The sequence below is a fragment of the Bactrocera oleae genome, chromosome Y, assembly GCF_042242935.1.
Source record: "Bactrocera oleae isolate idBacOlea1 chromosome Y, idBacOlea1, whole genome shotgun sequence".
NCBI classification, from domain to species: Eukaryota; Metazoa; Arthropoda; class Insecta; order Diptera; family Tephritidae; genus Bactrocera; species Bactrocera oleae.
In genome coordinates, this window is record NC_091542.1 from 1,434,880 (window position 1) to 1,459,209 (window position 24,330).

The 24,330-nt window shown below is 37.4% G+C and overlaps 2 pseudogenes; both read left to right on the forward strand.

The window, feature by feature from the left end:
* The window catches only part of LOC118681692 (importin-4-like), a 70,408-nt pseudogene extending 55,997 nt beyond the window's left edge, over positions 1-14,411 (forward strand).
* Positions 14,412-20,305: 5,894 nt separating this feature from the next.
* On the forward strand, positions 20,306-22,387 carry LOC106626056 (importin-4-like; annotated as a pseudogene).
* Positions 22,388-24,330: the final 1,943 nt, after the last annotated feature.

Below are 24,330 nucleotides of genomic sequence, written 5' to 3' on the forward strand. Positions count from 1 at the left end.
TTAATCAGTTGAATAAAGAGTTGAAGCAACTTAGCAATGACACAGTTAATTCATTGTACTCCAGACTTATCGATTTAAAATTAATCATAATTGATGAAATATCGATGGTAGGTGCTCGTATGTTTAGCTCTGTTGATTCGAGATTAAAACAAATTTTCAAAACAGACAGCCCCTTTGGTGGTATACCGATCATAGTGTTTGGTGATTTGAAGCTACTCTCACCTGTTAGAGATAGGTGGATATTCTCTCCTAATCCCAAGGATGCATACGGCACTTTAGTAGTTTCCCCTTTGTGGGAGTTATTTAAATACTTTGAATTAACAAAGATAATGAGACAACGGGTGGATCAGGCCTTTGCATTTGCATTAAATCATATAGCATCTGGTACTATGACAAATGAGAACTCATTGCAACTCGAGTAGTTAATTTCGAAGAAGTTCAAGATGATGCCATACATTTATTTTGGTCAAATGAAGAGACAAATAATTTCAATCCCAACTGAATCTATCCTTTCAACTGCAAAAGACTCAGTTAAATGAATTGATATACGACAAAATGATAATATTTTGGAAAGAGTTAAACTTTTCAAAACTTCTGAAACGCAGGGACTACCCTATGACCAGACCAGAATGCCTAGAGCTTCAATAAATGTCGCTCGTAGTCGAGCTACTTCTGCAGAAGGTCTATTCATCATAGTAAATTTTATTCCTTCTAGCAAATTTCCTGAATCGGATCCTGTCTTTAGGGAACTGAGAGATGTTCAAATATCTTTAAACATGCTTATTTTTAGCATCGACAATGCCAAGGCAGTGAAAGACACTTATACATAAAAAACACATAAATGCAATACACATGCAATATGCATGCATTCTATTCAATAGTGAATAGTAAAACCCTATTGATTTAAGATAAGAACATACACATATTTATATGTACATATTGAACACAATTGGTTCTAAAAATACATTTAGGCAATTGCTTGTGTGCATCGAAAACAACCCTTATCTCGTAAGATAAACAATGAGTAACATTTCATACACACATACACATGTATTTAGTTAGTTAAGATATTTTTTCAACACTATAATTGAACCCCACCAGTTATAAGGACTTTTAGCATTTACATACGGTTTAACATTGGTCCTTCGAGTATTAATAAAGACCTCAGCCAAAGTATTAAGCTTTGCTATTTATAAAAATTTCAAAAAACAGGGAAGAAATCCTTAATAAATAAAAATTGTAAGACGGGTGTATATTCCCGCATATTAAACTGATCACAGAAGCCGTATTAGTAAGAAACTAAACACTGTCATCATAAACTGTCATCCAAAGAAATACTCAATGGCTGTGAAGGTCAACAAGGCGACCAAATCAATATACCTCCAACGATTTCTGTGGATAATATAAAACAGTTATACACAAAAATACATACACATACGAGAAGTGTTACAAAAAAAAACAAAAAAAAAATCCAACATGGGAATAAATAGACAAAAAGTTCTTGAAGCCCAAGGGGATTTATCTGAAAATGTGTTGCACACATACAGCACTATTTCACTAAAGCCATTGAGAAAACATAAAGCTGAAGACAATATCAAAACTCTTGGAAAATACCAAAAAGAGTTCGATGCGAATCATGAAAAACTAATGGTAGATGGCATTGGAGAAGAAGACTACTTAATAAAAGATGTATATAACAATACAGTAAACAAAATTGAAGACAATGTCAAGACAATTAATGCGAGTAGTCCAGAAGACAAATCTTTAATTGAAAAAGATAAAACCAATCAAGAATTTCATGTTCAACCCCACGGCCTAGATCAAAAAACTTCCATTTTCATGAGGAAAATTGAAAATCTCAGAAGAATAATGGATGATCTAAGTATGGAAGAACAGATCAACAACAATCAGAAAAAGCATATGGAAACTGTCTTCCTGGACATTCAAAATAGTCACAGTAAATCAGACTTCAATAATGCAGAAGTTGAGGACATGTACGAAGAGATGTTTCGAGATTATTTTCGGGAACTTGACAACTGTGAAAAAATACTACAAAAAGAAGAGCCCAAAATTAATTACCGCTCTAATTTGGAATTAGAAAAATTAAAAATCCCATTATTCTACGGCGATATTAACGAATGGGCAAATTTTTCTAACGTGTTCCAAGATATGGTACATAATAACGTCTTTGCTTAAAAGGCGCAGCTGCGCGATTAATACAGGACCTGCAAGTATCGACAAAAAATTATGAAGCAGCGTGGAGTCTACTAAAGCAAAGGTATGACAACAAAAGAATTTTGTTCACAACACAGTGGGACAGAATATTGGATGAACCAAATGTAAATAGCAACAATGCGGAAAGTGTAAGACTATTATTAGATACTACAAAAGAGTGAAGATGCTGATCCATTCATTGCACGTATAATTGTTCTTAAATTAGACAAAGGAGGTCTGAAATTATACGAGCAAACAGTAAAGAAGACGAGAGAAATCCAGCAATTATCAGATATAAGATATTTTTTGGATCAACACTTTCAAACATTAAAAGCAGTGGCTGATAAAGAACAAATTTATAGCAATCGTAAACAACATATGTTCAAAGCCAGCAACACAGTGACTAATATAAGACAGTCTATCTACTGTAAAATGTTAGGTCACACTTTACAACAATGCAGGAGATTCAAAAATATATCCATTGATAACAGGCGTAAATATGTAAAGGATAACAAAGTCTGCTACAAGTGCCTAAATCATTATTGGGGAGAAATTTGCAACAGCAACATCAAGTGCAATAGATGTTATAAAAATCATCATGAAATATTACATTTCGAATCCGAAGAGAAAAATAAAACTATGTCCACAAAAAATAGTTCAAAAGGCGTTATTCTAACTACTGCTCAAACAGCAGGTGGAGACTATATATTACAACATGCACTCATAGATCAAGAATCCCAAATAACCATAATATCTGAAGAAGCAGCGCAGATATTAAAGCTGCCAAGGATTTAAAAAAATACAAAGCTCTATGGTTTAAGTGATGCTGTAGTAGGCGAATCAAAATCTACAATTCAAGTAGAAATTGAACCAAGATTTCTAAGCACACATACAGAAAACATAAATGCCGTAGTTTTACCAACGCTAACGGTTACAAAGATTTGAAAGGCGTTAGATCGCCACCTGCGCACTGAGAAGCTGAGAAGGAAAAGGTAATCGCTATGATTCGCCAACTTGGGCTTCCAACATCCTTTATCACTTTATCGGCTGCAGAATCTCAGTGGGTTGAGCTTTTGGTCATCCTCTCTAAAACTGTTAATTCTAAAGATATTTCGGAAGAGGAAGCCAACAGTTTAACAACCCAAGGTAGACATCGCTTAATTCGGTCAGACGCGGTTACTTGTGCTAGATATTTTGACTACCGCTATCGACAAATTCTTAAGCTTTTTAAAGATAATGCCGGCATTTTTGGAGAGCATTTTGTTACAAATTTTTGCTGGAGAGTGGAGTTTCAACAGAGAGGTTCCCCGCATGTACATGGCATGTATTGGCTTAATAATGCTCCCAGGATCAACCTTCAAGATGTCATTAGTTTTATTGACAATTATATTTCTACAGATGGTTCGATCAGCCACTTAGAAAATTATTTGGGTTATCAAAAGCATAACCACAGTCGGTCTTGTAACAAATATGGATATCCAATATATACTGGATGCATATGCTTGCTGTTCATATATAATTAATTATATTAACAAGTCTAACAGGGGAGTTTCTAGGCTCTTAAATGAAGCTATATCAGAGGAAAATGTTGGAAATTATACTATTAAGCAAAAACTTAAACAATAGGTCACAAATTTATATCAGGCACAGAAATATCAGCACAAGAAGTAGTATATTGCTGCATTGGACTCCATCGTTCGGAAGCAAGTGATGCAGAAATATTTATAAATACCTCTCGACCTGAGGAACGTGTTCGAATGGTAAAACCTAGAGCGGAACTCCAGAACCTTCCTTCAGGTACGACTGAAATATTCGTAGCCGGTATTTAAAACCGTTATGTTCAAAGATCCGATCAGTTAGAAACTCTTTGTTAAGCTGATTTTGCATCTAGGTATAAATATTTTAAATCTAGTAGAAAAGCACAAGACAGTGATCATGAAGAAGAAGAGAGGGAAGACGATAATTTACCAGAAAGCGGGGTTGTCATGCCTATTAAAGACGGTAGCGGTTTTGTGAAAAAGCGTACCAAACCTTGTATTATTCGGTATAGAAGGTTTAACCCAGATTTGGCCAGAGTTGAGTATTTCCGCGAAATGTTAATGCTTTACTATCCTTGGCGGAATGAACAGCAAGATCTCATTGAAAACGATAATGAGCAGACTTGCATAACAATCGTATTATAGTTGAGAAAAATCAAAGAAAATATGATGAGTTTCAGCAAAGAAAACTTGAAGATGTATTAGAAAGTCTTTATAATGAAATAGGATTGGAGAAAGGTGCTCAAAATGAACTACCTATCGTGGAAAATGAGTTCAGAGTGTTGGCACTCCCAGAAATAAGCCCAAATATAAATTTGCTGGACTTGCACGGGGAAGATTCAACAGATAATGGCACTTAATCTGATTGCAATATTAGACTTATTAAACTACCGCCTTTAATTCCAGTTGAGGAATTATTTTCTTTAGTTCAAAGTCTAAATACTAAGCAACGAACCTATTTGACACATTTGATGCACCAGCTGAAAACAAATCGCCCATTTTATGAGTTCATTGGCGGCGGTGCAGGTGTAGGAAAAAGTGTAGGAACTACACCTGGATACAATCCAAGTTCCTTAAAAGTTATTCTTTGCGCACCTACGGGTAAAGCAGCATTTGGAATAGGTGGAATGCCACTTCATTCAATATTCACTTCACCTGTTAATCAGTGGAATAGAGAGTTGAAGCCCACTTAGCAATGGAACAGCTAATTCATTGTATTACAAACTTATCGATTTAAAATTAATCATAATTGATGAAATATCGCTGGTAGGTGCTCGTATGTTTAGCTCTGTTGATGAGAGATTAAAACAAATTTTCAAAACAGGCAGCCCCTTCGGGGGTATACCGATCATCGTGTTTGGTGATTTGAAGCAACTCTCACTTGTTGGAGATAGGTGGATATTCTCTCTTAATCCCAATGGTGCATGCATCACTTTAGTTGTTTCCCCTTTGTGGGAGTTAAATACTTTGAATTAACAAAGATAATGAGACAACGGGAGGATCAGGCCTGTGCATTTGCATTAAACGATATGGCATCTGGTACTATGGCAAATGAGGACATATCACTCATTGAAACTCGAGTAGTTAATTTAAAAGAAGTTCCCTTATATTTTATATAATTTCAATGCCCTTAAGCTCAGTCGAATCCCAATTGAAGCTATCCTTTCAACTGCAAAAGACTCAGGTAAAGGAATTGCTATAAGTGACAATGATAACATTTTGGAAAGAGTTAAACTTTTCAATACTTCTGAAACGCAGGGACTGCCCTATGAATTGACACTAAAAACCTCCGCTAAATATATGATTACAGTGAATATAAACACATGCTACGGCTTGGTTAATGGGGCAGCTGGACAATTAATGCAAATTGAGTTTCATTGTTCTTTTCCAACAATGCTGTGGACTAAATTTTTGGAACCTTCTGTTGGTTTGATGCACAATCAAAAAAGCCTCATCCTTTAGAAAGTTCTTGGACACCAATTGAAAAAGTTCAAAAATGTTCAATATAAAAGAAATGAACAAATTTCAATTGAAAGAAATTAATTTCCAGTTGTTCCGGCTGAGGGAATAACTATTCATAAAAGTCAGGTTGCCAAATAAAATGCCTAGAGCTTCAATATATGTCGCTCGTAGTCGAGCTACTTCTGCAGAAGGTCTATTCATCATAGGAAATTTTATTCCTCCTAACAAATTTTCTGAATCGGATCCTGTAGTTAGGGAACTGAGGAAATTGAGCACAAATAAAACTCTGACAACAAGTTTCAATTTTATGATTGCCTGAACATCAGGACATCAAATTTTTTTCCATAATGTTCAGAGTCTTCACGCTCACATTAATGATATAAAAAGCGACTGTTTAATGTTATCTTCAGATATTTTATGTTTTGTAGAAACTTGGAGTTATCCTTGCGAAAGTTTTGATATACCATTTACTCCAATTAACGAGCTGAGGATAGATAGCACGGAAACAAGCAACAGAAATAAACGGGGCATTATAATATATGCAAAGCATAGTATTGCTTGCTCTATAGAATCAAAGGCTGTAAAGAAAATGTATTCAGGCCGTAAAGTTTAAGAAGCGGTTTTGTTTAAATGTTTCAATATTAATATTCTGGTTCTATATAGAAATTCAGCTTTCTTTGTCAGACATTTAATTGTAGAACTTCAGGAAGTCCTTACTTCTGAGTTAAGCAATCAAAATGTGCTAATTGTTGGAGATTTTACCACTTGTTTAATGTCTACAGGGACTGCAATAAGAAATCTGCTCCTAAAAAAACTTGAGTTCCCTGCTTGGTGCAGAATGTGTAAATGCAATTACTTTTGAGACAGTGCTCAGCTCTCATGACAGTATTTGTGTCTCTATTTCGAACTAAAGTTTTCAGACATAGTGCAATAGTTCTTCATTTTGTTTCCCAAATATAAGCGAATTAGAATGGTATAGCAATTTTGACAGTAGTTTTTAAGAAAATTTTTAGAAAAATATGTAAATAATATAATTAAAAAAATTTTAATTATATCTATAATTTGTTATTATATATGACATTATTGTATAAATATATGATAGAAATTAAATAGTATAAGGTAGTGAGCTTTGTAACTTTGTTCTCACCTTTTCGCTCCACTTTTCGTTCCACTAAACACTCACGTATTTGTAAAAAGTAGGAAAAAAATATTACCTAATTTATTCCGGTCGCAAATGTTTAACGCAGTTTACAATGTAATATATTTATAAATATGTTAATATTTTCTTAACAAATCAAAAATTTATAACGTCATTTGGATAATATAAAGGTATAATCGGGATGTACGACCGTGGAAAAAAGCGAAACTTCAAACTGCGACTTCCCTGTTGACGCTTTCGATGGAAAAATAGGGTCGTCGCGATCGCCCTCCCTAGTTTTGTTTATGTTGGTGTGTAGAGTTATTCTGCTGTGTGTGGGTGTATGCTGCTGCTTCCAGCAAGGTTGTGTTGGTGCGTGGTGTGTGGGTGTGCTGATGTTTCCAGGTGTGGTGTGCCAGTGGTGTGTTGTGCGGTGTTGTTGACTGCATTAGGGCGGGAAGCTGACCTCATTTAGCCATCCCGGCCCCCCTAGGCGAATGTTCAGCCTAGCAGTCGCTGGAGTTGCTGCAACGTTGCCACGACGTTGCTGAGGCCTGTCCTGCGGCGAGTATGCGGCCTTAAGGATTGGTGTCGTGTTGAGGTGTTATTGAGCTGACGACAAGTACGTGGTGCGGCGAGTGCTTGTCGCCGACGGGGTCGTGCTGCATAGCTTAACTGTGGACGACGGCTTGCATCATGGCTGCGAGGTACTGAGGGCTGTGTGACAGGGCGTCTTGGGTTTCGATGCAGCAAGGTATGATGCGGCCTGTCGCAGAGTTGGCACATGATATCGGACACGCATTCCTGCGTGTCGTGCGTCTGGGCCAAACAATTCAAACAATGCCCATATGCCTGGGCCACCTGCTGAGGTTGATTGGGTGTCATAGCCTTAAAAATGGGGCAGTGCTGCAGCCGCTGTGAACGGCAACAGAGCGGGCAGCGGAGGCGAGGCGGCTCCGAAACTAAAGTAGGAGTTGGGCGCATGGCACGTCGAGAAGCTGTCGGTGCAGTTGTTGCTGGTGTTGTTCGTGGCGCTGCTACTGGGGTAGCCCCAGGGTGCTGGCATTTCAGCGTCCATAACTACCTGTATGGGAAAAAAGGGCGAGTTTAGTTACGACTCAGTGATATAGATAATGAATCCTTTAAAATGTAACCAACTTTATTTGGTTGGTAGGGGTCGTATTAGGCCATCCATTATTGTATTAGTATATATTGTGGTGATTTATCATATTTGCGGTTTATTTCGGTTTTAGGTTATTAGACGGATATTTTTTTTTCTGCGTGTATATAATACTAGCTTTTACCCGCGGCTTCGCTCGCATCGAATCCATCAAATAAATAACTGATATCATTATAGTAGATATGGATCCATATAAAGAATATATTTTATATATATTCCAATTCTTAGTTATGAAATTACGACGACGCGTGGTTCTTACTTCTGCATCATTAATTCTTCTTGCCTGCAATTGTTCTTGCGTTTCCGTTGCTCTTCTAGCTTCCTGCTGCTTAGCTTGTCTTTTCGAACGTACTCGTGCCTGATGAGAAGTTTCAGCTGCTCTTAAAACACGTTGTCGATCTGCTTGCTGTTGCCTTCTCAGCTCTGCTTGAACTTCACATTCTTTATTTCGTGTAACTTACGCACCGGCGTAGAATTTCTTGACAGCGCCGATTTCCGCTTTCGAGGCATTTTTATATTTAATAAGAGTAACTAATAATATTTGTGTTATTTCTCTGATTTACGTTTTTTGTTTTCTTTCATTTTAAATTTTTTCGACAAACAATCATTTCTGCCAAACTTTTTTTTTTCAATTCCAAAATTTTCAAATTTATTTTCCAAACATATATAATCTTCCAAAATAATTTTTTTAATGATCCGTAAAAGATTTATAAATTTTGTAATAAATAGTATCCTATGTTCATTCTGACACCTCTAAGAGTATATGTACAAAATTTCATGATGATCTGTTAAGTAGTTTTTGCGTGAAAACTTAACAAACAAACGGACTTTCGCATTTATAATATTAGTATAGATTACTGTACGGATGCTTTATTACTTGCGTTTTCGCTGTTGTCTGCGATTGGTAGGAAGCATAGTTTAATGAGCGGCCTGGTTAGCGTACCGGTTCGAGTACGGAGGTCAACTACTCGTATATGACGTCTCGTCGGAACCATGATGTACCTTCTCTATGCAACCAAGTCGCCATTCTGTAGGGGGGAGACAATCGTCATGGATTAAGACAAAATCTCCCAGCTTTTAATTCTTTCCCATCTATTATGTAAGGACTGCGACTCCACGCCTGGCTCAGGTATGGGCAGAATGGGTGCCCTTTTAGAAAGTGCCCTGGAGTTAGGGCTGTGATCTTGCGAGAGTGTCGCAAGTGGCCGTGAATTGAGAACGGCTTCAATGCGAATTAATAATGTTGTAAATTCTTCATAATTAAATTTGTAGTTTCCAGCTACTTTTCTAAAGTGGGATTTGAAGCTTTTTACAGCTGATTCCCATAAACCACCCTTATGAGGAGCGTTTGGAGGGATAAACTGCCAGTTAATACCTTGAGGAGCGTACTTTTGTACAATTTCAGGTGAGACTTGTCTGACAAAATTCACGAACTGTTTTTCTGTGGCTCTTTGAGCTTCTATAAAGGTTTTGCCATTGTCGCTCATGAGTTTTGACGGAAAACCGCGTCGTCCGACGAAGCGAGCAAATGCCGCGAGAAAAGCCTCCTTTATCAGATTCGTACATAGCTCGAGGTACACTGCTTTTGTCGTGAAACAAACCAAGACAGCCACATAGCCTTTCATGAGGGTGGGAGACCTTAACATGGATGCCTTTATCTGAAAAGGCCCAGCAAAGTCGACACCTGTAATGGTGAAAGGCAGACCGAAGTTACAGCGTTCCGGTGAAAGTGCTGCCATAATCTGCGTTCGCATCTTCTGGTTATGCATAGTGCAGATCTTGCACATAAAAATGCATTTCTTTATTTTAGGCTTGAGTATTGGAATATAAAACTCTTGACGGACTATTTGTTGCATGAGGCGATGTTCTGCGTGTAGCAATAGCACGTGGACATAGTTAAGGTATAAGGTGGCAAGTTGCGATTTCTCTGGGATAACTATGGGATGAGGTTCGTTATACGTCAGACTTGAATTGGCAAGCCGACCATTCGCACGGAGTATTCCTTTCGTGTCAATGAATGGATTAAAGACTAAGAGTGAGCTCTTTTTATCTATCGGCTTCGATTCTCTTAAGACCGATTTTTTATTTGAGTTATCAAATAAGTATTTGTACTATATTTTATTATTTGTAATAATTACAAAAGTTTATTAATAACCGCAGTTATTTATTTTTAATAATTTTTTTTTTGTGTCCGGAAGTCTTGTAGGGTATACCTATAGTTCAGTTTATATATTGGATTAATGTACGAATGAGCGCACGTGAATGAGATCACTTTATACAAAGGTATGCACGATTTGTTTGTGCTTTGATCTTCTGTATGCAATCCTGCTTGCTTACTGCAAGGGGTATTGCCGAATAGATGACTTTGAATATAATTTAGTTGTTGCTCAACCAATATACATATATTAGTATATATTATATATAAATTATTATTTTTTTTTTATACTCTCGCAACCTGTTGCTACAGAGTATAATAGTTTTGTTCACCTAACGGTTGTTTGTATCACCTAAAACTAACTAAGGTTATATATATATAAATGATCAGGATGAAGGGACGAGTTGAAATTCGGGTGACTCTCTGTCCGTCCGATTGAGATATCTTTATGAAACTTGGTAGACATGTTTCTTGGTACCGTGAGAGGGTTGGTATTGCAGATGGGCGTAATCGGACTACTGCCACGCCCACTAAACGCCATTAATCAAAAACAAATAAATTGAAATAACTAAGCTCCGCAATAAGATACAAGACTGTTAGTTGGTACACAGGATCATATTAGAGAGGGGCATCTGCAGTTAAAATTTTTTTTTAAGTGGGCGTGGTCCCGCCTCTAATAGGTTTAAAATATTAAGAAAACACGTGAGATGCAGCAAGACACAGGCAGATAAGATATATTGGAGGAGTGATACTTAACCGGGGCTTACTATATACATAAATCAGAGGAATATTGAATATTTTCTTTACAAAGTTTCTTGAATTGTAAATCGACAAATATATTATGTTGTCACTTTTATTTTAAAATATTTTAATACTCCATTTTGAGGGGTTGTCACTTTTCCCTTCTAGAGGGAATGTCAGAAATTTGTTCAATTTATGATTTCTAGCTTTTGCCATCGTCGTAAAAAGACGCTTGTTGGCAAAAACATGCTCGGGGGGATGTGAGGGTATCTGTTTTTATGAATGTAGCGAGGTTGCTTGTTAAAAGTACGCCTGCGTTCATGAATGAAAATGTTGTTGTTGTGTAATTTACTATAAATTTGGGCTTCGCCTCTTTGGCTGACATATTGACTTGTGACGATTGTAGTTTTTGTAGAACAACGTTTGTAGTTTTTGCGGGTGACATATTTACATGTGTACGCATACATATGTATGTATGTGGGTTTGTGTATGCATTATTTGTTCGGCAATTTTATGTATACATAGATATATGCGTTTAGATATAAATCAATGCGCGCACATTAAGTGTATTGATAAGTGATAAAATCATGCTTTGAATTTCTGAATGCGTACATTCAAATACATACGTAGAAACATATGACTATATAAGATTAATATGATAAAAGATGTACATACATACATATATTGTAATGAATTTGATCTCTATTATTTTAATATAAAATATTTATTAGGAATGTATATTAGGTAAAAACTAAATAAAATTATTAAATGCCCAAATTGACTATAAATATTATTTCGAAATTCCATAATTTAATAGATTTTATCAAGTTTGCATGCATTCATAAAAATTCGCAAAATGATATTCATATCAATAAATATCTTTGCATATAAGCGTATAAGAATATAAGCCAAAAGGATAACATGCAGCTGTAATATTAAAGCAAGTCTCTGAGCATAATTTTCATTGAATACTCAGCTCTGTTCACTCGTTACTGTTCAAATTTATCCTTCTGAGCCAGATGTGGTGAAATTCACTAGTAAAATCTTGTTAGGTTTTGACAATTCACACGCTGAACCACAATTGAACCTTCTCTATGATATACATCCATACGTTCTCTGCTTCGAGCCGGAACGGAACAAACAATGAAAGCAAGGCGAAATCAGTCACATATTTGGATTACAATAATTATATGCAAAAAGCAGAAATTGTGTTACATTTCTTTGTACTCATGTGTGATTTCGGTTACATTTGCGTGTAGAAGACGAAAGAACATAAAGCAATTGGAACAAAGCAAGCTAAGCAAATAATTGGCAACTTTTTAAGCGTGTAATTTTAGCGAAGAGAGCAAAAAACCTGGAATAAGAGTCTTTGGGAAACGAAAGCAATTTTTAGAATCCGAAATGCAGCAAATAATCCAAATTATTACAAATTTGCTTTCTTCGGATAACGATCCTGAAACTGTACCAGCTTTTTGTGAAATTGCCGTCTCGGCATCGGAGCCACAGGTGCGTCAATATTCTGCGGCACTACTTAAGAAGCACTTAAAAATTTTGCGTCAATGGAACAAAGTACCGGTTGAGCAACAGCAAATTATTAAGCAGGTTAGTGCACTCATGCACGAGCAGCAAAAGTCTATACGTAATTTTTCATGGACGAGCGAAGTGCTAAAGTTCATCTACAGCTACTGCTCTTCTACTGATCCTAAGCAAAGCGAGCTAGGTTCGTTTTCATTTCCTATTTTGGCTGATGCGGCCCCGGATAAATTTTTGCAGCATATGGAATCGGTTTCATATTGGAATGGAATTTTCACTGCTGCATTGGCGGCCACCGCAGTAACTGGCAACATCGCTACACCTGTTATTTTCAACATACTAGCTAGTATGACTTTTTTGGTCATTGGGTCACACCACAGCCGAACAAACGTTGCAGAAGTCCATACCGTTAATTGTTAAATCCGTTCAAGCATTTGCAGTGCAGCCTGCAGTCGATCAATTCGTTTATGCTTTTGATATTCTCGAGAGTATGGCAGATTTGAATGCTAAATTGCTGAACAATCACATCAAATTGTTCTTGGAGTTCTGCTTACGCTGGCTGGTTGGTGCGACTTAAGAAAAAATTGATTATCAAACACAAGTTGATCGAGCCAATAAGTCGAGTGGTTTTGAATTTGATGACACCTGAACCCGAAGGCGCAGACGATGATGAAGAATAATTTTTGGGTGAAGACAACTCGAACCCGATGACAACGGCTACTCAAACAATGGATCTGCTTGCATTGAGCGTGCAACTTCTGGAGCCCGCCTTGATGGATCAGGACCCACTACTACGTCGTGCTGCCTACTTAAGCTAGGCCGTTGTAGCCGAAGGATTCTCGGAGGCTGTTTGCAACAAATATCTCGAAACCATGCTGAATATTGTTAAAGTAGGCATCCCCGACCGAATACTTGTACGTAATGCCGCCTTCTTTGCGCTGGGATAATTCTCCGAACATTTACAATCAGACATCACCAAATTCGCACCACAAAATCTACCTATACTCTGCGAATTTTTGCATCAGCTCTGCAATGAATTTCGAAGCTGCGGCGCTGAACGCAAACATATTGATCGTATGTTGTATGCGCTAGAAACGTTTTGTGATAATTTGGAAGACGAAATGAGGCCATATCTGCCGGTGCTTATTAAAATTTTATTCGAAGCTCTGAATCCCAACAATTCGGTTCGTGTGCAATCATATTAGGCTCCAACAGAAAACGAAGGTGTTACCAGTCTGCGTCCATAGGGTATCAAAACTCAAGCTGCTTTGGCTCGCACGATCGGCAAGCAAAGCTTTATGCCGGTCGCCACAGATACCATGACGTTCGCTTTGAATTTACTCGAAAAGGCTGAGGATCTCAATGTAGGTCGTGCTCTTTATATTTGATTGTCTTATTGGCCGAAGGTGATTGAACGCATGTTTGATTCTATACTCTCTACAGAGGAGGTAGTACCAGAATTGAAAGACGATGATGGAGTATCAGCGCCAGCAGAGGAGGCCGATGAAAACGAAGATGATATCAATATTGAAAACTCAGATCGGAAGGATGATGATTTGGACAACATTGCGGGATACAGTGTTGAAAATTAATTTAGATGAAAACGAGGAGGCCATTTTAACATTGAAGGAATTTGCATCCGGACTCGCTTTCATTCCTTACTTGGAGAAATCTTATCAAAATGTTTACAAGATGATCGATCATCCACAGAAAGACATACGTAAAGTGTCAATTGACGCATTGAACCCGTTCATTGTGGCTCTATACAAACAACAAGATTTGCAAGGTGTTTCGAATGCTATTACAATTTAAGTACCCAAGTTTGGTTAAATTCTACATGATGACGAAGAAGTTTCTGTTGTGTTGTCTGCACTTGTAGGTTTGGGTGATCTTTTAAAAGTGTTGAAGCAAATCACTTTTCCAACGGTTGAGCTTGAGCGAATACGATGAGGTTATCGTAGAGGGTGCTGGCAATATAATTGGTTATTTATGGTTCTTCAACATTGTAACTGGTATGACTTATTTGGTGCCGTTCACATTGGGTCACAACACAGCCGAACAAACGCCTGAGGTCGATCAATTTGTTTATGTTTTTGAAATTTTCAAGAGTATGGCAGATTCAAATGCTAAATTGCTGAACAATCACATCAAATAATTGTTGGAGTTCTGCTTGGAAGCAGCAAGTAATGCCCTATTTGATAGCGCTGTGCGCATTAAAGCCGTGGCTTACGTTGGCTTGTTGGTGCGCTTTAAGAAAAAATTAATTATCAAACAAAAGTTGATCGAGCTCTTAATTCGAGTTGTTTGCAATTTGACGGCAACTGAACCCGAAAACGAAGACGATGATGAAGAATACTTTTTGGGTGAAGACAGCTCGAATCCGATGACAACGGCGATTCAAACAATGGACCTTGCACTGAGAGTGTCACCAGCGAAATCGATTCTGCCATTATTGCAACTTTTTTGGCTCGCCGTGCAGGATCAGGACCCATTGCCGCGTCGTGTTGCTTACTTAAACATGGCCGCTATAGCCGAAGGATGCTCGGAGGCTACTTGCAACAAATATCTCGAAACCATGCGACGGAACATCTTTCAGTGCGAGCACCCACCTTCTCTAAATTCACTTCGTTTCTTCTAGCAAGATGATATCGATAATGGTAACTCGGATGTGCAGGATAGTGATTTGGACAACATTGCAGAATACAGTGTTAAAAATTCATATTTAGATGAAAAGATGGAGTCCCGTTCATCCCTTACTTTGAGAAATATTATCGTAAAGTGTCAATTGACATATTGAGCTCGTTTATTGAGGCTAGGTTTATGGCCAAAATAGCAAATGTAGACGAATCTAGCTCGCTTTGCTTAGATCGGTAGAAGAACAGTAGCTGTAGATGAACTTTATCACTTCGCTCATCCATGAATCCGACTCTTTGGCTTCGTGACGCACGAAACCACCACCAAATTTAGCAATTGCCTTACGCTCAGACTTTTGCTGCTCCTGCATGAGGGCATTAAGCATACCCTGCTTAATAATTTGCTGTCGCTCAACCGGCACTTTTTCCATTGACGCAATTTTGGTCAGTGGTTGTTAAGTAGTGCAGCAGAATATTGATGCACCTGTGGCTCCGTTGTCGAGATGGCAACTTCACAAAGAGCTGGTACAGTCTCAGGATGCTTGTAAGCCTCCTGTAAATCAGCAGTGGCCTTTTTGATTACATCGTTAGCCGAAGAAAATAAATTTGTAATAATTTGGATCATTTACTGCATCTTGAATTCCAAAAATTGCATTCTGTTCCCAAAGACACTTATTCTAGTAGTTTTTCGCTCTTTTTGCTAAAATTACACGCTTGCCCTTCTTCTCGTGCTTTGCGCCAATTGCTTTAGGTTCCTTCGTTTTTTCAGACGCACATAGAACCGAACTCACACGTGAATACAAAGAAATGTATCGCAATTTCTGCCTTTTGGATATTTTTATGTGAATTGCACCAATATTCTCCGTACTACCTCAGCAGGCAGATGATTTTCAAAGAATGATTGAATAAAAATAGCTAATAAGAAAATTAACTGAAAGCTTTTTCTTGTATATTGTGTGACTTATTTCGCCTTGCTTTCGTTGTTCGTTCCATTCCGGCTCGATGGACCAATAATAAGCAAGTATATTGCCAGCACCCTCTACGATAGGAGCACTTCCGTTATACAAAAGGAGACAACATCACGAAGTTCAACCGTTGGCAAAGAGATTTGTTTCAACTCCTTCAAAAGATCACCCAAACCTTCAAGTGCAGACAACACAACAGAAACTTCTTCGTCAACATGTACAATTTGAGACAGTTTGGGGATTCAAATAGTAATAGCATTGGAAACGTCTTGCAAATTTTGTAGTTTGTATACAGCTACAATGAACGATTTCAATGCGTCAATTGACACTTTACGTTTGTCCTCCTGTGAATGATCGATCATCTTGTAAACATTTTGATAAGATTGCTCCACGTAAGGGATGAAAGCGACTCCGGCATGCTCCGCAAATTACTTAATTGCTAAAATGGCCTCCTCTTTTTAAGTGAATGTTTATTTATAAGATTTATCGATAAATGCAATTTGCGTATTGGTTGCCGATTGAATGTATATGTATGCAGTTTCTCTTTTTACTGTAGATTCTAGCTTTAATTGTTATTGTGCCTTTAGCTGAATTGTTGTTACGCAGTTCTGCTAATTGCTTTATTAAGCCTAAGGGGTACCTCCGGAAATTCGTTGCAAGTAAATACTTGAACTTTTATTTTTTATTTTGTGGTTGTTGTGTGCATATATATATAAATGTTAGCGCATAAGTTAAGGCAATCAATAATTAGTTAATATAATATACATATATAAACATATATATGTAAATATAAGTATATTCACCCGATTTTTGGTTTTTTATACTCTCGCAACCTGTTGCTACAGAGTATAATAGTTTTTTTATATATCGGTTTTTACTAAAATTGTTCGTTGGTTTTTTTTATATTTTCCGTTAACGTTTCCTGTACCCACGTTTTCCTTGTGTTAAAATGGATTTTCCTAGTTTTAACAGTATACAGGATTTACAAACTTACCTATTTCATTAATAAAAAAAATTAAAACGTTACACTTTCTTTGTCTCGCCTCAAGGGGGTTTTGGGGAGAATGGATGTTTGTGTTTTTTTTTTTGAGTGTTTTCTGACTTTCCCTTTTTGCCTTATCTCCAGCTTTTCCGATGCCTGTTGTGCAGCTCTATCCCTGTGTTTTTGCTGCTGCATATATATTTTGTTGTTAATCTCGCGCCCGTATTTGGTTATTAATGTTATGTTTTTATGTATATTTTTGGGACTCGCGCCGCGTTTCGATTTTTTGTTTCGCGCCCATTTATTTTTGTGTTTAAGTATGTTTTGATTTTATGTTTTTCTTTTTTGGCACATTTAATATGTTTATCCGCTTTTCCACTTTTATGTTATATATGTATGTTTATGTGTTCGAACATATGTTCGGTCACTCAACTCTCAAATTCGGATGTGAACGATTGCGTTTTGTACAAGCTTCTACTTGATATGGATGCCTGAACTTGCCTCGTGATTCTGTATTTGTGGCAGCTCTACTCGCTGATGTGGAGTAGGTGCAATTGCTTTTATTAGCTTTAATTGATCGGAAATCATTGCTTCAGTTTCTTCGAATTAATCTAAGCAGTTCTCATATTTGGCGTAAGCCGAGGAGGCAATTCAGAATTGTCCTGAATCGGCGAAGATGAGAATCTAGTGCAGTATCTTATTAAACTGTCACTTTCCGAAATGAATTTTGTTTAAGAAATGTCTCTACCCCTTTTTTGTTTTGTCGCACCTAGCTTGGAGCGTGTAGCTTCTGCAGGTACACATGGACTTTTTTCGTCCGAAATCGTTTTTGTGAAGATTTAGATTCTTTTGAATCTGTGCTCATTTAGAAACAATAGAAAATTTAAAAAAAATAAATTTTCTCAATGTATATTTAATAAAATATGCGATACTTTGTAAATTATAACTGCAACCGAAACTCTTTTACGTAAATACGAGTTTTTAATTCGGATACAATAAACAAAGGTGCGTGAATTCAATTTTTTTTTTTATAATTAAGACCGATTTTTTATTTGAGTTATCAAATAAGTATTTGTACTATATTTTATTATTTGTAATAATTACAAAAGTTTATTAATAACCGCAGTTATTTATTTTTAATAATTTTTTTTTTTGTGTCCGGAAGTCTTGTAGGGTATACCTATAGTTCAGTTTATATATTGGATTAATGTACGAATGAGCGCACGTGAATGAGATCACTTTATACAAAGGTATGCACGATTTGTTTGTGCTTTGATCTTCTGTATGCAATCCTGCTTGCTTACTGCAAGGGGTATTGCCGAATAGATGACTTTGAATATAATTTAGTTGTTGCTCAACCAATATACATATATTAGTATATATTATATATAAATTATTATTTTTTTTTTATACTCTCGCAACCTGTTGCTACAGAGTATAATAGTTTTGTTCACCTAACGGTTGTTTGTATCACCTAAAACTAACTAAGGTTATATATATATAAATGATCAGGATGAAGGGACGAGTTGAAATTCGGGTGACTCTCTGTCCGTCCGATTGAGATATCTTTATGAAACTTGGTAGACATGTTTCTTGGTACCGTGAGAGGGTTGGTATTGCAGATGGGCGTAATCGGACTACTGCCACGCCCACTAAACGCCATTAATCAAAAACAAATAAATTGAAATAACTAAGCTCCGCAATAAGATACAAGACTGTTAGTTGGTACACAGGATCATATTAGAGAGGGGCATCTGCAGTTAAAATTTTTTTTTAAGTGGGCGTGGTCCCGCCTCTAATAGGTTTAAAATATTAAGAAAACACGTGAGATGCAGCAAGACACAGGCAGATAAGATATATTGGAGGAGTGATACTTAACCGGGGCTTACTATATACATAAATCAGAGGAATATTGAATATTTTCTTTACAAAGTTTCTTGAATTGTAAATCGACAAATATATTATGTTGTCACTTTTATTTTAAAATATTTTAATACTCCATTTTGAGGGGTTGTCACTTTTCCCTTCTAGAGGGAATGTCAGAAATTTGTTCAATTTATGATTTCTAGCTTTTGCCATCGTCGTAAAAAGACGCTTGTTGGCAAAAACATGCTCGGGGGGATGTGAGGGTATCTGTTTTTATGAATGTAGCGAGGTTGCTTGTTAAAAGTACGCCTGCGTTCATGAATGAAAATGTTGTTGTTGTGTAATTTACTATAAATTTGGGCTTCGCCTCTTTGGCTGACATATTGACTTGTGACGATTGTAGTTTTTGTAGAACAACGTTTGTAGTTTTTGCGGGTGACATATTTACATGTGTACGCATACATATGTATGTATGTGGGTTTGTGTATGCATTATTTGTTCGGCAATTTTATGTATACATAGATATATGCGTTTAGATATAAATCAATGCGCGCACATTAAGTGTATTGATAAGTGATAAAATCATGCTTTGAATTTCTGAATGCGTACATTCAAATACATACGTAGAAACATATGACTATATAAGATTAATATGATAAAAGATGTACATACATACATATATTGTAATGAATTTGATCTCTATTATTTTAATATAAAATATTTATTAGGAATGTATATTAGGTAAAAACTAAATAAAATTATTAAATGCCCAAATTGACTATAAATATTATTTCGAAATTCCATAATTTAATAGATTTTATCAAGTTTGCATGCATTCATAAAAATTCGCAAAATGATATTCATATCAATAAATATCTTTGCATATAAGCGTATAAGAATATAAGCCAAAAGGATAACATGCAGCTGTAATATTAAAGCAAGTCTCTGAGCATAATTTTCATTGAATACTCAGCTCTGTTCACTCGTTACTGTTCAAATTTATCCTTCTGAGCCAGATGTGGTGAAATTCACTAGTAAAATCTTGTTAGGTTTTGACAATTCACACGCTGAACCACAATTGAACCTTCTCTATGATATACATCCATACGTTCTCTGCTTCGAGCCGGAACGGAACAAACAATGAAAGCAAGGCGAAATCAGTCACATATTTGGATTACAATAATTATATGCAAAAAGCAGAAATTGTGTTACATTTCTTTGTACTCATGTGTGATTTCGGTTACATTTGCGTGTAGAAGACGAAAGAACATAAAGCAATTGGAACAAAGCAAGCTAAGCAAATAATTGGCAACTTTTTAAGCGTGTAATTTTAGCGAAGAGAGCAAAAAACCTGGAATAAGAGTCTTTGGGAAACGAAAGCAATTTTTAGAATCCGAAATGCAGCAAATAATCCAAATTATTACAAATTTGCTTTCTTCGGATAACGATCCTGAAACTGTACCAGCTTTTTGTGAAATTGCCGTCTCGGCATCGGAGCCACAGGTGCGTCAATATTCTGCGGCACTACTTAAGAAGCACTTAAAAATTTTGCGTCAATGGAACAAAGTACCGGTTGAGCAACAGCAAATTATTAAGCAGGTTAGTGCACTCATGCACGAGCAGCAAAAGTCTATACGTAATTTTTCATGGACGAGCGAAGTGCTAAAGTTCATCTACAGCTACTGCTCTTCTACTGATCCTAAGCAAAGCGAGCTAGGTTCGTTTTCATTTCCTATTTTGGCTGATGCGGCCCCGGATAAATTTTTGCAGCATATGGAATCGGTTTCATATTGGAATGGAATTTTCACTGCTGCATTGGCGGCCACCGCAGTAGCTGGCAACATCGCTACACCTGTTATTTTCAACATACTAGCTAGTATGACTTTTTTGGTCATTGGGTCACACCACAGCCGAACAAACGTTGCAGAAGTCCATACCGTTAATTGTTAAATCCGTTCAAGCATTTGCAGTGCAGCCTGCAGTCGATCAATTCGTTTATGCTTTTGATATTCTCGAGAGTATGGCAGATTTGAATGCTAAATTGCTGAACAATCACATCAAATTGTTCTTGGAGTTCTGCTTACGCTGGCTGGTTGGTGCGACTTAAGAAAAAATTGATTATCAAACACAAGTTGATCGAGCCAATAAGTCGAGTGGTTTTGAATTTGATGACACCTGAACCCGAAGGCGCAGACGATGATGAAGAATAATTTTTGGGTGAAGACAACTCGAACCCGATGACAACGGCTACTCAAACAATGGATCTGCTTGCATTGAGCGTGCAACTTCTGGAGCCCGCCTTGATGGATCAGGACCCACTACTACGTCGTGCTGCCTACTTAAGCTAGGCCGTTGTAGCCGAAGGATTCTCGGAGGCTGTTTGCAACAAATATCTCGAAACCATGCTGAATATTGTTAAAGTAGGCATCCCCGACCGAATACTTGTACGTAATGCCGCCTTCTTTGCGCTGGGATAATTCTCCGAACATTTACAATCAGACATCACCAAATTCGCACCACAAAATCTACCTATACTCTGCGAATTTTTGCATCAGCTTTGCAATGAATTTCGAAGCTGCGGCGCTGAACGCAAACATATTGATCGTATGTTGTATGCGCTAGAAACGTTTTGTGATAATTTGGAAGACGAAATGAGGCCATATCTGCCGGTGCTTATTAAAATTTTATTCGAAGCTCTGAATCCCAACAATTCGGTTCGTGTGCAATCATATTAGGCTCCAACAGAAAACGAAGGTGTTACCAGTCTGCGTCCATAGGGTATCAAAACTCAAGCTGCTTTGGCTCGCACGATCGGCAAGCAAAGCTTTATGCCGTTCGCCACAGATACCATGACGTTCGCTTTGAATTTACTCGAAAAGGCTGAGGATCTCAATGTAGGTCGTGCTCTTTATATTTGATTGTCTTATTGGCCGAAGGTGATTGAACGCATGTTTGATTCTATACTCTCTACAGAGGAGGTAGTACCAGAATTGAAAGACGATGATGGAGTATCAGCGCCAGCAGAGGAGGCCGATGAAAACGAAGATGATATCAATATTGAAAACTCAGATCGGAAGGATGATGATTTGGACAACATTGCGGGATACAGTGTTGAAAATTAATTTAGATGAAAACGAGGAGGCCATTTTAACATTGAAGGAATTTGCATCCGGACTCGCTTTCATTCCTTACTTGGAGAAATCTTATCAAAATGTTTACAAGATGATCGATCATCCACAGAAAGACATACGTAAAGTGTCAATTGACGCATTGAACCCGTTCATTGTGGCTCTATACAAACAACAAGATTTGCAAGGTGTTTCGAATGCTATTACAATTTAAGTACCCAAGTTTGGTTAAATTCTACATGATGACGAAGAAGTTTCTGTTGTGTTGTCTGCACTTGTAGGTTTGGGTGATCTTTTAAAAGTGTTGAAGCAAATCACTTTTCCAACGGTTGAGCTTGAGCGAATACGATGAGGTTATCGTAGAGGGTGCTGGCAATATAATTGGTTATTTATGGTTCTTCAACATTGTAACTGGTATGACTTATTTGGTGCCGTTCACATTGGGTCACAACACAGCCGAACAAACGCCTGAGGTCGATCAATTTGTTTATGTTTTTGAAATTTTCAAGAGTATGGCAGATTCAAATGCTAAATTGCTGAACAATCACATCAAATAATTGTTGGAGTTCTGCTTGGAAGCAGCAAGTAATGCCCTATTTGATAGCGCTGTGCGCATTAAAGCCGTGGCTTACGTTGGCTTGTTGGTGCGCTTTAAGAAAAAATTAATTATCAAACAAAAGTTGATCGAGCTCTTAATTCGAGTTGTTTGCAATTTGACGGCAACTGAACCCGAAAACGAAGACGATGATGAAGAATACTTTTTGGGTGAAGACAGCTCGAATCCGATGACAACGGCGATTCAAACAATGGACCTTGCACTGAGAGTGTCACCAGCGAAATCGATTCTGCCATTATTGCAACTTTTTTGGCTCGCCGTGCAGGATCAGGACCCATTGCCGCGTCGTGTTGCTTACTTAAACATGGCCGCTATAGCCGAAGGATGCTCGGAGGCTACTTGCAACAAATATCTCGAAACCATGCGACGGAACATCTTTCAGTGCGAGCACCCACCTTCTCTAAATTCACTTCGTTTCTTCTAGCAAGATGATATCGATAATGGTAACTCGGATGTGCAGGATAGTGATTTGGACAACATTGCAGAATACAGTGTTAAAAATTCATATTTAGATGAAAAGATGGAGTCCCGTTCATCCCTTACTTTGAGAAATATTATCGTAAAGTGTCAATTGACATATTGAGCTCGTTTATTGAGGCTAGGTTTATGGCCAAAATAGCAAATGTAGACGAATCTAGCTCGCTTTGCTTAGATCGGTAGAAGAACAGTAGCTGTAGATGAACTTTATCACTTCGCTCATCCATGAATCCGACTCTTTGGCTTCGTGACGCACGAAACCACCACCAAATTTAGCAATTGCCTTACGCTCAGACTTTTGCTGCTCCTGCATGAGGGCATTAAGCATACCCTGCTTAATAATTTGCTGTCGCTCAACCGGCACTTTTTCCATTGACGCAATTTTGGTCAGTGGTTGTTAAGTAGTGCAGCAGAATATTGATGCACCTGTGGCTCCGTTGTCGAGATGGCAACTTCACAAAGAGCTGGTACAGTCTCAGGATGCTTGTAAGCCTCCTGTAAATCAGCAGTGGCCTTTTTGATTACATCGTTAGCCGAAGAAAATAAATTTGTAATAATTTGGATCATTTACTGCATCTTGAATTCCAAAAATTGCATTCTGTTCCCAAAGACACTTATTCTAGTAGTTTTTCGCTCTTTTTGCTAAAATTACGCGCTTGCCCTTCTTCTCGTGCTTTGCGCCAATTGCTTTAGGTTCCTTCATTTTTTCAGACGCACATAGAACCGAACTCACACGTGAATACAAAGAAATGTATCGCAATTTCTGCCTTTTGGATATTTTTATGTGAATTGCACCAATATTCTCCGTACTACCTCAGCAGGCAGATGATTTTCAAAGAATGATTGAATAAAAATAGCTAATAAGAAAATTAACTGAAAGCTTTTTCTTGTATATTGTGTGACTTATTTCGCCTTGCTTTCGTTGTTCGTTCCATTCCGGCTCGATGGACCAATAATAAGCAAGTATATTGCCAGCACCCTCTACGATAGGAGCACTTCCGTTATACAAAAGGAGACAACATCACGAAGTTCAACCGTTGGCAAAGAGATTTGTTTCAACTCCTTCAAAAGATCACCCAAACCTTCAAGTGCAGACAACACAACAGAAACTTCTTCGTCAACATGTACAATTTGAGACAGTTTGGGGATTCAAATAGTAATAGCATTGGAAACGTCTTGCAAATTTTGTAGTTTGTATACAG